The sequence below is a fragment of the Peromyscus californicus genome, unplaced genomic scaffold (genome assembly GCF_007827085.1).
Source record: "Peromyscus californicus insignis strain IS unplaced genomic scaffold, ASM782708v3 Scaffold_8__1_contigs__length_139910024, whole genome shotgun sequence".
Classification (NCBI taxonomy): Eukaryota; Metazoa; Chordata; class Mammalia; order Rodentia; family Cricetidae; genus Peromyscus; species Peromyscus californicus.
The window spans coordinates 29,544,944-29,559,974 of record NW_026294606.1 but is presented as its reverse complement, the minus strand read 5'-3'; positions in this window follow the sequence as shown (position 1 = coordinate 29,559,974).

Sequence of the window (15,031 nt, the reverse complement as noted above, 5' to 3'; positions counted from 1 at the left end):
AGTGTCAGGCTTAGTTGTAAAGAGCTATAATGTATAGACAAGTACTGTTTAATATACATACAATCTGAGCAAGTGTGAAAATTTTAATATTCTGTAGCCCTGTTTAAAAAAGAAAGTTAGTTTTAATGATGCATTTTATTTAGAGCAATAAACTTCATTTCAACAGATAACCAACAGATAAGCCGCTGATGAGGAATTTTGTTTCTTTATATTGATGCTGATTTAACGAAATTTTAGACCATCTACATTTAAGCTAGCTACACTGAAAATAGCATATAGGCTGTGTTGGCTGATTTCTCATCACTGTGACAAATACCTAATAGTACAAGATGAAAGGAAGCTGAGCACTGACATGCAAGCAGGTATTCATTGCTCTCTGATCCATAATTATGGCTGTGATGTGACTCTCTAATTCTAGCCTGGGCATCCTTGGGGCCCATGCTAGAAAAACCTTAATGTTTCTTAAGATTTCATTCTCTGTGGTCTCCATCCCATCCCTCTTTATTACACAAGAGACAGTCACTTGAATATACTAGTGTTTTCGGTTTTTTGTTTTTGTTTTTGTTTTTCTTGTTGCTAAAATAAACTACTCTGACTCAAGATATTCTTACTAAGCAACTTAAGGGGAAAGGAATTTATTTTAGCTCACGATTACAGAGTCTACCAGTGAATACCTTCACTCACAATTCAGTCCATGAACACACTTCCACTTTTTCTGGGTCTTGGTGAGGTAGAACTTCATGGCTTGAGAGCCTGTGGTAGAGAAATTTACCCAGCGTGTGTCAGCCATAGGGTCATAGTCAGAAGGGCTGGAGTAAGAGATACCCTTAGACCGGCCTCTGGGACCTGCTCCCTCCAATCAGTCTCTACCTCTCATAGTACTACCATTACCAGTGGCCAATTCAAACTTTGAATGTATTGCTTCCACAGTGTACCACCTCTGAATTCTTGTTTGCATCAGATGATCAAACCTTCAAGGTCTAAGCCTTTTAGGGGACACTTCATATGCAAACAGTGGTGGTTTGAATGAGAATGGCCCCCCAAAGGCTTGTAAGCTTGAATACTTGACCACCAGGGAGGGGCACTATTTGAAAGGATTAGGAGGTGTGGCCTTGTTGGAGGAAGTATGTCACTGGGGTTGGGGTTTGAGGTTTCAAAAAACCCACTCCAAGCCCAGAGTTTTGCTCTTCTTATTGCCTGTGGATCCAGAACTCTCAGCTACTTTTCCAGCACCATGTCTGCCTGCAAGCAGCCGTGCTTCCTGATGACAGTGGACTAGACTTCTGGAACTGTAAGCAAACCCCAATTAAATGCTTTTCTTTGTAAGACTTGCTTTGGTCTTGGTGTCTCTTCACAGCAATAGAACATTGACTAAGACACCAGTAGCTACTGTACCACACACTGTGTCTACAGAGACTATTCAAGTACTGGAAAATTCTAGCAACATGGGGTTGTATTTAACAATGTGGCATTTGAACTTCCTAGCACAGAGTAGCATACAGGCTTCCTATTTCTTAGAACACTGCACACAGGCTTTGTATAAAGTACATGATGAGCACAAACTTACTTCCTATTTTATTTGCAAAGTGGAGCCAGGAATACAAGCAGGAAAGAACCACATCCCTCTCCAAAGGATGAAATCAATAATCATTTTGTTCCTGTCCCAGTTCCCAGAAACCTTAGTCTTTCTTAACTGTGTTAAATTTAACTACTTGAATACTAGTGAGCAGAAGACGGAGAACTCTCTAATAAAGATTATCCAACTAACAAAGTTTGAATGCCAGGAAATAAAATCAAGAGGTAATCCAATGGTGATGATTTTGACTTTGTTGCATGGCAGCAAAGCACCAAATCAGAACAAAGCATCACGTAGTCTTCATGTTCTCCTCTCTCTTTGAACATGGCGTCTAACTCATGGAATCCATTGCATCACAGGCACATGGTTTACACCTGAATTCTAAATGTCTTTGTCTTCAGTTGAAGTGAGACATAGCAAAATACTGTGAGGAAAATTTATTCTAAAGTAAAGGTATCTCAAATAATAAGTGAGCTTAGCCAGGTGTGGTGGTGCACAGCAATAACCCCAGCACTTGGTAGGCTGAGGCAGGGATTTCAAGTTTGGGACCAGCCTGTGTTCCATAGTTCCACAGTGAGATCATGTCTTGAAAAAAGAAGACATGACCAGGGCAAGTTTTACCCAGTTTTGAACCCTATGAGCTACAACAATACCTGGTGATATGCCCATAAGTTCAATAGTGGCACAAATATGGGGATAACCAACTGCTTTCTGATTGGATTTAAGACACACTCCACAGGTGAGATCTCAAGTCTGATACTGTAATCAGGCCAAGAGCCCATGGCTGGGGAGCTCATAAGTCCCAAATATAAACCTACTGCCTTTTTATTTATGTTGGATGGACATAGTATCAAACTACCTTCTAAGTAGACATCCCTGTTCTCAAAGATTAGTATGTCTTTTGGTCATTAGAGAAGTATCTTATGCAATGGATGGTGGCTAATACAGAGACTCACAACAGGTCGAAGTACAGAGGACAGTCTTCGTAGACTGCCTTGTACATTGCTTTAAATGGAACATGTGTAGTACACCTCTCCCACAAGGCTCAGGGAACATTGTAGAACACAGGGCAGGATGACTGTAAGAGCGAGAGATTGAGGAAGATTGAGGTAAAACAGTATCTTCTGGTAATGGCAGGACAGCTGTACTCATGAACTCACAGCCCCTGTGGCTGCCTTCCCATGACCTGCACAAGATCAACCCAGTCAACAGTCCAGCATGTAGTGAAGAAGGGCACACTAATTCCCACCCCTATATAATTAACTATTGACAGCTGATGGTCACTAGGGAAGGGAAAATCAGTTTACTTTGTGGGTGTGGTCCCCCACAGGTCTACTGTGCTCAAATTGATGGCCCATACTCATGTATATGAGCACTATATTGCTCTATATAAGCACTAATTAAATTCAGTGGACTACTTATATATTTACTTATTTATATTTTTATGTATATTGTGTTTTTCTTCTGTGTATGTCTGTGTACCATGTGTGTATTTAGTGACCAAAAGAGGCCAGAAAAGGGCTTTGGGTCCTCTTGAACTGGAGTTATAGGTAATTGTGAGCTGCTATGTGGGTGTTGGGAACCAAACCTGGGACCTCTGCCAGAGCAGCAAAGCTCTTAACTGCTGAGCCATCTCTCCAGGCTCCCAGTGTGTTATTAAAAAAGAGAGAGAGAAGACATTAATTGAGAAGAGGATGTGAGAGATCTGAGAGGAGAGGGAGTGGGGGAGTATAGGAGTGAGTATGGTTGAAATACGTTGTATTCATGTATGACATTCTCAAAGACTGCATAAAAACATTCAATTAAAGTGACTTGGCCATACTACTGTGGGTCTCTGTCTACCTTATCCTGTCCTATTGATTTATCCTTTTGATAATATCGTATGGTTTTGATTACAGTAGTTGTGTTATTAGCCCAATTTTCTTCCTCTTCAAATTGTTTTAGTTGTCCTAATTACTTTAATTTTTCATCTGACATTTAGAACCGGCTTATCTAGAGAATGTCCAGCTGAAACCTGTTTTTGAGATTTGTATTTACTCTCCAGATTTGTCTGGGGGAAAACTGACATCTCAGCTGTAGGACCTTCTGGCCTCTGAGCATGGTGTGTTTCTCTTACTGAGATTTCTGCTTCTTCTATCTATCTTACAGTTTTCATCGTACAGACCCCGGATGTGGATTGCTAGATTTATATATGAACATTGCATTTTTTTTTGTGAGCTCTTGTAATTTGTTTTTAAATGCTATTTAATTCTTGCTGCAGTATAGGGATGAATAAATTTGCCTCGAATTCCCCTGAGTCCAATTTATTATTTTGTGTTTAAAAATTCAGGAATTATTTCACTTACAATTTTGCACATGTACACTTTGGGTGAAGGCGCAGTGAACACACTGAACTAGACCACTCTATGGGGAGACAGAAAAGTTTATTGGGGGAACAAACTGCCAGGCTGCCTCAGAAAGTAAAGGACAACAGACGCTGGGCAAAGCCTTGCCAGTTTCACTGGGAAGTTAGCAGTAGGAAGAGAAGCGCAGGCCAGCACGGTCCGAACAGTCGGGGGTTCGACATGGGGGCTTTGCTCTGCTGTAGACTGTCCGTGTCAGTCTGGAACTAGATGCCCTTGCTGGAGGTAGTTGACCTTTGGGGTAGAGGACGAAAAGAGTAGCTTTTCTGCTAAACAGAAACCCTCCTTTCTAGATTCCTGAGGAATACTGAGTTAAGATTTCTGTTTACATAATAGCAATCCTTCTCTTTACCAAGTCAGAATCCTTCTGAAGGACCAACATTGTCATTTTAGGGGCCTGATTAGACCTAACATACACCATGCATACTAACCACTCTCACTCCATCCCTCCCTACAAATGCGTATCTTATAATGTCCATGTTGATTTATTTTTGTGACACACCTAGGCAAAAGTAGTTGGAGTGACTTACCTTTATAAAGCATTCCCAAAGCATTTTATTTTTTTAAAGATTTGATTTTTTACATTTTTATTAGTCCTGAGAATTTTACGCATTGTATTTTGATTATATTCATTCCCCTTCCCTAACTCCTGTCAAATCCACTCTACATTCCACACTCAACCAACTTTGTGTAGATTTCTTTGTTTTTAATTTGTATCTATGAATGTTTTGCTCCTATGTATGTAGGTGCACCATGTGTGTGCCTGGTGCCCACAGAGGCCAGAAGGAGTCAGATTCTCTGGAACTAGAGTTACAGGTGATTGTGAGCTGCTATGTAGGTACCGGGAACCAAACTCAGGTCTTCTGCAAGAGCATCAATTATTCTTAACCACTGAGCCATTCTTCCCTGTCTCACTGAACTCTTCACCTTGCACTCATACATATAACAGCTCTTTTCACATAGATTTTCTGTTTCACCCAGTATGTAATTAATTGTGTAACAATTGTCATGTGTGCAAATGGCTACACAGTTGGAGTATAACTTCTGCTGACTCCCAGTAAGCACATACATGAAGCCATGAGAATTAATCTCAGTGCATCAGAATCACTTGCTACAGTTTGCTGCAAATGTGTTCTGCTTTCCTAGAGAGACATAGAAATGCCTATGCACCCCAAGCAGGGAAGGCACCTGCAGTATGAGAAGAAACAATCCCATCCAGGCCCATCTTGGTGGACCAAACACTTTCCTGGGGGCTCTGAGAGGGGGACAGACGAGTCTAGCAGTGGCGTTGTTGAAAAGTGCATTGTCTTAGTCAGTGTTCTATTGCAGTGAAGAGACACCATGACCAAGGCAACTCTTATAAAAGAAAGCATTTAATTGGGGGTTGGCTTATCATTCCAAATGCTTAACATCATGGCAAGGAGCATGCTGGGAACATGTCAGCACACATGGTGTTGGAGCAGTAGCTGTGAGCTTTATCCTAATTCACAGGCTGAGAGAGAGAGAGAGAGAGAGAGAGAGAGAGAGAGAGAGAGAGAGAGAGCGCCTGGTATGAGAGTTTGAAACATCAAAGTCCACCCTCAGTAACAGACTTCCTCCTTCCTTCCACCCTCAGGGTCAGATCTGCCAATCCTTCTAATCTTTCTTATATTTCGCTATAGTGGCAATTAACGAGGCAATTCCACGTAGTTTATCTGGTAATTAAAAGAGGTTTATTTCGGGGTAACTTACAACCAATAAAGGGTCGGTTACAGGATCCAGGAGAGGTGAGGTGCAGTCCAGTGTGGTTCTCTGGAGAACTCTGGCTTGGTCTCCAATCCAGTATCCAGGTTCACGAGGAACCAAAAGATCCAGCACATATGCATCTTGGGTCTTAAAGGGTCTCATCTTGGCCACGCCCCAGTGGCAGGTCATAGGCAGGTGTGGCAGTTACCTACTGCCTCACTAGGGGCAGTGCTTCAAGGTCAAAGCTGGAACAGCTACCCACTGCATAGCGCCATTCTCCAAATGAATAAGCATTCGAATACATGAGCCTATGGGGGCCATTCACATCAAACCACCACACCACTCCACTATGTGTGACCACTCTTAAAAGTACTGGAGTTCCCTGTACAACTTGAAGGCAGTTCCATCAGAGAATCTTCTCTCACTGCACCTATTATATTACCTAGGTAGGGGGTCTCAGGAGTCTTGTGAACTTCCTCAGTCTCTCTCCTCCCTCCAGGAGGGATGTTTCAACCTAGAAGAAACAGCTGCACAACAGCAAGCTGGAAAGACAGAAAGAATTGGTTCATCTTAGAGTTACTCAGGTGACCCTTTGAGGCGTCTCCTACAGAACAATCTAGATGAAGAGACAAGAATGGGATAGGCAAGCCTAGTATGTGACTATATTTAGGAATAAAATAGATGATATATGAATGTCTCAAGAATATAAGCATATATTTTATACTATTCACAATATTCCTGCCAAACGAACGTTTATAACAAGGCCAAGGCTGTTAGGATCATGTTTTAGAAGAATAGCTAATGTAGTAGAAACTCTTAGTATACAAAATGTTATCTAATATGACCCCAAATAGTAAAATGTATATTTAATTATAGAAAATAGTGAAGAATAATATATGAAATGTTTATCATAATTACCTCGGGTTGCTGGTACTATGGTTGGAGTTTTTTTGTTTGTTTATTTTCCTTCACATTTTAAGCAGTTGTTGCAATGGCCGTACATCAAGGAGGAAGATTCACATGAGAAGGCAGTAATTCTCTATTTTTCTTGACTCTATTCAAGTGTCTGACAATAACACTCACTTTGTCCTCTTGAGTTGAAATTTTAAAAATTCAGAATTTTGGTATTTCCTAAGCATTTTAAGGAAGAAGGAAAATGTCAGTGACTTACCATTTGGTAAATTACATTAATGCAATGACAGCCATAATTACTGCCTTTGCAGAGCTATTTATTTAATAGAACCATCACTATTTCAGTTTTATGAAATCACAAGTGAAGGTCAGGGCCAACCTCACACATGTCTCTTCACAGTCATCAGAGCTTCATTTCAGCTAAGGACATGAGCCCCATGTGGGTGGAGGGCCAAACCAGAAGCCATTAAATGAGTCATCCTATTCTTCCTTCTGGGTTCCCAGCGTGGGTTCTACTTGGTGATAGGTGCCAGCGTTATAAATGATTCCAACTTTCTATCAAGAGCATTGAAAAGGAGATCGTAAAGCATTGGCTTCTAGGCACCTCTCATGGCTAATGCCTCTTTTCCTTGTCATGATCCTCAGAAGGTTTTTACCTTCCCTGGGTCATAGCACTTTCAACTCTAAGCCCTGAACATTAAAAATTTCCTAAATTCTTGAATTGTCAAATTGATATTCTTCTCCCAGTCTGCACCCAGTGCATGGACTCTGAAAGAGACATGTCCTTTTGTTTGGTCTCACTGGAAGTCCTAATTCAAGTTGCCTTCTCTAACTTTTATTATGCCAGAAGATTCCAGACTGGTGTCCCTGAATTGAATCTTTCTCATTCACCTTCCATATCCATGCACTGGAGCTGCTCTCCAGAAACAAACCTTCTCATGTCCTCCTGGACAGTATTCTTACTGAATGCTTTTATTTTCTCTATTGAATACTTTTATAGTCTAAGAGGAAGGTGGTGATGTCTTGTCAACCTCCATTAAGCAGAGAAGGTCAAATAATTGAAGAGATGGCCTCGTGCACTAAGTGAGCCTGTCTTTTTATCCCCCTTTGGTAGTAATGATACATTGTGGAATCTGCACTTCACAAGAAACTCCATTTTCTGGCAAGTATCGTGTGCAGTTCGAAGGGTCACTTTCCCTGGGACAGATCTGTCTATGCACTCAGCAGTAGCACTCCAGCTCAGAACAGTGAATACCCCAGGAGCACCAGAGGCTGCAGGGGCAGCAATCAGCAGCCATTGTAACTGGAGGCAGCTGAGCTCTGGAAAGGCTGGCAGGTGACAGAGAAGGGTGACGCGAAGCCCACACTATAACAGTGGTTCCCAAGCTCCTCTGCACATCAGAGTCAACTGGGATCTTTGAGATGTCCTTAGGCCCATCCAATCCTATTTACTTCAAATCTCTAAGTCAGGGTTAGGTGTCTGTATGTATCCCTTTTAACCCCCAGGTTATGGCAATGTGCCACAGGCTGGAGATGCACTGTTTTTACAAAATTTGGGTTTGCAAGGTTTTCAGGTGGCGATGAGGGCTACCGATAACTTTATCCTTTTAGCTAGAAGTCAGAAGGTGCTATTGTGTCAGACCTACATAGAGCCTCCACAGACCAATGTGTTAATTGGCATTCCATTACTATAACAAACCACCTGAGATTACTAGATTAGGATTTATTTTCACTCATAGTTTTGAAGGTTTCAGCCCATGACTGATTAGTCCCATTAATTTGGATCCAGGTGAGAACACATGTTGTGACAGGTACTTATGGCAAAGCAGAATTTCTAGGAAGCAGGGAGGGAGATCAAAGGAAAACAGAACAGAAGGGGCCCTGACCCCACAGTCCCCTTTGGAGCACACTCCCAGTCGTCTAAGGACCTTCCATAAGCCCTGCCTGTCAAAGGTTCCATAGCCTCCTAATAACAACACCATGGGGACCAAGTCTTTAACATATGGACTTTTGGAGGACATTCAAGATCCAAACTATAGCACCAGACTGGAAGCCACAGTGGAGTCCCTCACACTCAAGTTCTGTGTCACCATGTTGGAATTCAGCTGGCTATCTGAATTTCCAAGAGATCATGACATGAGACATAACATGAAGTCACTCCATTTCCTGAACAGGACAGTTTCAACAGTTTCAATTGGGATGATGATGATGTTTCCTTGGCCTTAACCCTCTTTGAACAACATCAAGGTAACTTGAAATAATCTGTTGTTAAGCACTGAAAATAACCATTGTCCCTATTGTCCCGTCTTCTCGTCTCTGTCTTCCGAGCAGAGAAGGAAAGTGTTCACCAAACTTTTTTGTCATTCGTCTCAGGTGAGAAGGGATTTGTTTTGGTTCATGGTTTCTAGGTGGTGGAGATGCTGACCTTGATGGCACTGGTGGATGTCAGAAGGGCATATGGTAGAGCTAGTTGCCTACCTCATAGCAAACAGGGGGGAGGGGTAATAGGAGGAGAGGGGAGGGGAGGGGAGGGGAGGAGGAGAGATGGAGGGAGTGAAAAGGAGGGTTCACTATTAGGCGGATCTCTTCTTCCCCTCTTATTGGCTCCAGGTCCCCAGGCCATGAGATGGTGTGGCCTCATTCATGGAGGGTCTTCAGTCCTAATCTCCTCAGGAAACACCTCCATAGGCACCTGCTGAGGGCACTTTCTAACCTAGGTATTTCTCAGTCCAATCAAGTTGATGATCAAGATGAACCACAGAAAGTGACTTTGAAGGGACCAATCTCATCTTTTCTCTCTTGTTTCTGTCTTCAGGCCCTTTCTGTCTGTAAGGTGAGCATCTTTTGTTCATGCGAATGCATTTTATCTTCAGGTGGAGTGTCGCCTGCCTCTAGATAAAAATATGAACTACCACCCTCTAATAACCCTGATGTCTGCTGTTGGCAAGGGCAGGTCCACAGACCTTTGTCCTGGATCTTTTGGTGATTATTTTTATAAAGCCTCTCATTTACCCCTCTCGAGAAAAAAAAAAAAAAAGAACGTTTTCATTAATTTTCCACGGGACACACATCACCTTCTAAGAAACTGAGTCGTTCGTGGGAGGCCATGAAGCTGGTGCAGCCTGCTCTGCTGGGGTGTGTCACAGGGCGAGGAGCAAGGGCCGGCCACGGGCCTTACTACTTCAAGGAAGCCAAAGGGTGAAGATGGGTCATGCTCCGGGTCTCTTACTCTCTTGGCCCCGGCACTTGACCCCCAATTCCCTGCAGCTGCTGGAGTAGGTAGGTCTCTCAGATCGCTCCCTTCTTCTTATCTCCAGGCATGGTAGCCCGTCACACTTCCTCCACTTTAATACTAGACATCTGCAGACACTATGTGGTGGGGCGTGCAGGGAGAGAGAAGGGGCAACATCAGGGCCTCCAGCTGCTCCACATCCCCTATGGGTGGCGCTCTTTTCTGAAAAATTGGTGGAGTGTGAGCACAGCAGCTGAGGTGCAGAGGTGAGGGTGTGGGCGGCGGTGGGATTGGCTTCCTTCCTGCATGCTGGAAGCTGGGAGGCAGAGTGTGAGCTGTCTTCATGGAAAACACAGAGTCGCAGGAAACGCTGCCACCAGGAGCACATTAATCACATTAGCTTGGCAGACTATCATCTGAGAGTCGGTCACATCTGTGAACACAGCATGTCCAGTCAGCTCGCTTAGACGGTTCTGTTACCCTGGAGAACACTGGCTTTTTTTTTTTTTTTTTTTCAGACTAGGGCTGTGTCCACAGCTTGTGGCTTCTGGGAGGAAAAATCACATAATCACATGCATGGCTACACACATGCACGTGTGCGTGCATGAATGCACACACATAATAAAATCATCAATCTTCATACATTTTGAATAGGCTGAAGTCAAGGCTCTACAGATACAACCTGGTTATATTTCTGGGAGAACACTGATACTGGAAATGACATGTCAGGGTTGGGGGATGCTCAGGGATATGATTCTATACTGATTATATTTTCTGTCTTTTATTCCTTGTGAAAAAGGGAATAATTATATACACTGAAATAATGCATCTGTCCTTTGTAACATAAATATAAATATAAACATGTATACATATGTGTATGTGTGTGATGTACAGATGTGAGCACCAGGGTGGTTCTTCTGTGTTTCTGTGTCACACAGTTGTCTCATGAGGACTGAGAGGACATTTGGTCCATGCTACAAACACACTTGTAAGAAGAGAGGAAGAGAGGAAAAAATAAAGACAAAATGAAAGGAAAGAAAGAAAAGAGCATCATTCAAAGCCCTAGGGATGTTGATTTTAGTCAGGAGATGAAAGGGCCAGGCCTGGTGGCTTGGGCCTGGAATCCTAGCTACTGGGAAAGCTGATACAGGTGGATGGAAAGTTTAAGGACAACATGGGAAACTTCATGAGACCCTGTCTCAAAGTATTTGCCTAAAATATGCTTGAGGCCCTAAGTTCAATTCCCAGCACCGTAAAACAAAATGAAAGAATATGAACTGGAGAAGGAGACAATACAAAATGTCAGAAAAAAAAAAAAATACCCCGACTATTTTTTCCTAATTGCATCACCCAAATTAGTTATTAGCCTGTTAAGTTTCAGTTTCTTCATGTATAAAGTGAGTCTCTCTTCACAGGCATTCTGCTAGGATCAGAAAGCAGAGCTCAAGGCCACTTAGAATGCTGCTGAGAGCAAGGGGCACAGTCCCCACAGTCAGGACTCTTAGCTGAGCACCTATCTCACAAGCTAGCAATGCAGTTTCACCGCAATCTTTGCAAGTAAATTTCACATGCTCCTCCCCTCTTTTGCAACGACCCCCCCCTTTTGAAAATTTTACAAGGAGATGCTAATTCTGTAAATTTTTAAAATTTCAAACCATAATGTAAAGAAGTTTGGGTGGCTAAATTGGCCTCGGTGCAACTTGAGAATTATCAGTGGATTTGACTCAGCTCAGTGTTAGGCAAAATAATTGAGATATACCCAGACCTTGTCATCCAAACCTGAATACCATAAAAGTTAAATCTTGTTAATAAATTTCAAAGTTCAAACTTTGCAGTAGCAGAACAATAGAAGGGTACCGTGTGGTGGCAGCTGCCCCAGACCGAATAGCTTTCTTATTGGGGAAAACTGGTCTTTTGAGCCCTCTCACTTTAATTCTTCAAGAAAGAGCACCCTCTGAAACTGGGCTTGTACCGTGACACTGGACCCCTGCACAATGGTGTACTCTAAACCCTGTGGCAAGAGCCCGTGGATTGAGAAGCAATGCAATCTGATGAAGAGAGAAGCCTTGAGGGACGATCTGTCTTCCCTGTGCTTGGAGCCGCAGGCAGATCCTGCCTGGCCTGATGGATTTTCTATTGTTAGGACATGATGTAGATGGATAGGTGTCAAGCTTCTCCGGAGGGAAAAAAAGGCTCATGGGACACAATTGGCAATCGCAGCTTCTTCCAGGTGCCTGCCTAAGAATTATTTTCCTTCTTCCAACTGGGCTGAGAGAAGAGGAGTCTGGACTTGTTTGAGAGGATGATCCTATCAGTCATTCCAGGTTATCTGCAGAACACCAGTCCCCTACAGTGATCCAGCAGATTTAATACTCATATGTTTTACTGTGTTAAAAACAGAAAGGACTTGAAACATGAATTGGGAATGCCCTCTTTTTTTTTTCTTGGTATCTATCCTGGGTTAATACTGATTCTGATGGTCTGCCCTTCACAGCACGTCAACGACCTTCCCCACTCCTCACCCGCCCCACTCCCCATTCACCCACAAGTTCAGATTGTCAGTCTTCTGCCAGTGCCTTGCTGTTGCCTTGCAACTCCAATCAAACAGTTTATTAGGTTGACTGTCTCTGGAATTAGTGTTGAGCTGAGAACTGCCTCAAACATGAATCATAGTAACATGTCTTACTGTTTACGTAGCAATGAAGATTATCAAGATGAATGGAGAGAAGCCAACTACCCTCTCACCCTCCATATTCATCACAAAGTCATTCGGCCCCGTCTTTTCTCACACTGAGAGATTTATTGGTAATTATTGCAACAGATAAGCTGTCCTGAGGAAGCAAAAGCCTTCTGGGCTTGGGGTACTCTGATCCCTAGGGAACTAAGGTGTGTGGTAACCCTGACACTGAATTAAATAGGAGACATGAAAAGACTCACAAGTGTTTACAAAAGCAATAATCAACAGTGTATGTTGATTATCTCAATCACAGTGCATATATTTTTCACTATATCTGTCTACACTAATCCACCTGATATCTAGGGAAAAATACATCCTGAATACTGGGGGCATGTGTTCACATATTTTAAGAGATTGTGTTCATCTGGCTTAAAAAAAAATTAACCTAATAAATCCAGTGCATGTACACACATACCACTCATACTTGTTGCTTTCAAAGTAAAATTCATTTTAATTTCCTTAATCAGTCTAAAGTTTGGGGAGAGAGAGAGAGAGAGAGAGACAAAGACATATAGATAGAGAACTTTTGGCTTCAGGAGAGGTTTTGAACACATATTAGGCAAGAGAGTAAGAAAGAGAGATGAGACACTGACTGTTCAATGTAGCCATCCATCAGATGTCTGGCTCTGCATCAGGACACACACATTCCATCTCCAGGCTTGTTTCTACAGCCGACCTGCAGAGACCCAGACGGTATTCTTGGCCAGTCTTCTAAATGTCCAATTAATAGAAGTCTATTAATGGTCTATTATTGGCACAAATGGACAAGCTGGGAATTGGTGTATAATTCCTGCTGGCCACGGTGAATGATGCGTAACAAGAAACTGTTGTGTTAAAGGAGAAAGGGAGAGAGAAACGTCTCAGGTCAATTAATAGGATAAGTTATTTAGCTCCCAGTTTCAGATTAAAAACCAATTTATTAACTATTTCTCTTTCCCTTCTTTGTGACTTAAAAAATAAATTAAAAAGATGACCAGACCATAGAGACACAGAGCAAGTTTTGAGAGGGTCTCAAAATTCTTCTACCAGAATGTAAACCAGTGTAACCACTGTGGAGATGACTATATGATCCAGCTTCATTCCTGATATGATCACAAAAGCATTGCCTGAAAACTTGTGTCTGGTATTCACAGCTTTCATAACAGCCTAGGTATAGGACGTCCATCAACAGATAATGATATACATGGAGTTTTATTCAGCCATAAATGAGAACAAAATGCTGCCATTTACATTACAAGAAAATGGGTGAAAATGGACATCATCGTGTTAAGTGAAATAAGTTAGTCTCAGAAAGACAATAGCACATTTTTTCTCATATGCAAAATCTAGATTTTTAAAAGTTATGTATAACAATAGAAATGGATTTATTTGGTATAGGAGGAGTTTTCCTGTCCCACAGCTATTCTCAAATACACAGAGGCTTAATATTACTTATAAGTGCTCCACTAATAGCTCAGGCTTGTTACTAGTTACCTCTTACATTTAAATTAACCCATATTTCTATTCATGCTTTGCCACGTGGCTCATGACTTGTTACCTCATTTCCTACATGTCCTGCTTCCCCCGTGGCTGGCTGGCGTCTCCTTTTGACTCTCTGACTCTGTCCTTTTTTCTCCCAGCATCCTCCATTGATCGTTCCACCTATACTTTGTGCCTGGCTATCAGCCAATAGCTTTTATTAGCTAATGAGAGTAATACATATTCATAGTGGACAGAAGTATTAATCCCCAGCAATTTAGGAAGAGGACGGAGACCAGCAGGAGAGGGGAGTAGACAACAAGAAAGAGTGGTGAAAGAGTGAATACAAGCAAAGGAATGTGTGTGTGTGTGTGTGTGTGTGTGTGTGACCACACACCTTAGTTTCCTTGGGATCAGAGCAATCCAAGCTCTTGAGAGTTTCTCGAGAAATGATAGGACTGAGTGACTTTGTGCTAAATATGGAGGGAGCGACAGTAGTTGGCTTCTCTCCATTCATCTAGATAGATAATCTTCATTACTACATAAACAGTAACACACACACACACACACACACACACACACACACACACACACACACACGCAATGTATATATGTATCCTGAGGAGAAGGGTGCAATGCTGGCATTTGGAGGGTAACCAACAGTCAGTTAGACACAAGGTCCCCTGAATAGGAGAGAATTCATGTCTGACACTGTAAAGTTAGCTAACTACCCATGACTGGTGAGTTCATGGACCTTAAAGGAGAACACACTACTGCCAATGTCCTAAATCAGTATAATTTCAAACTGCATTCTAAATGCTTATCCTTAACCCATAGGTAAATGCAGCTCCCACCTTTCACAGAAACCCACAACTTGTCAAAATGCAGAGAACAGCTGAACCTGGGGTGCCCAACCCCAGTTGACACATTTGTTACACAATCTGTACATCCAAGGCTCAGGGACCATCTCATAAGAGAGGGCAGAAAGA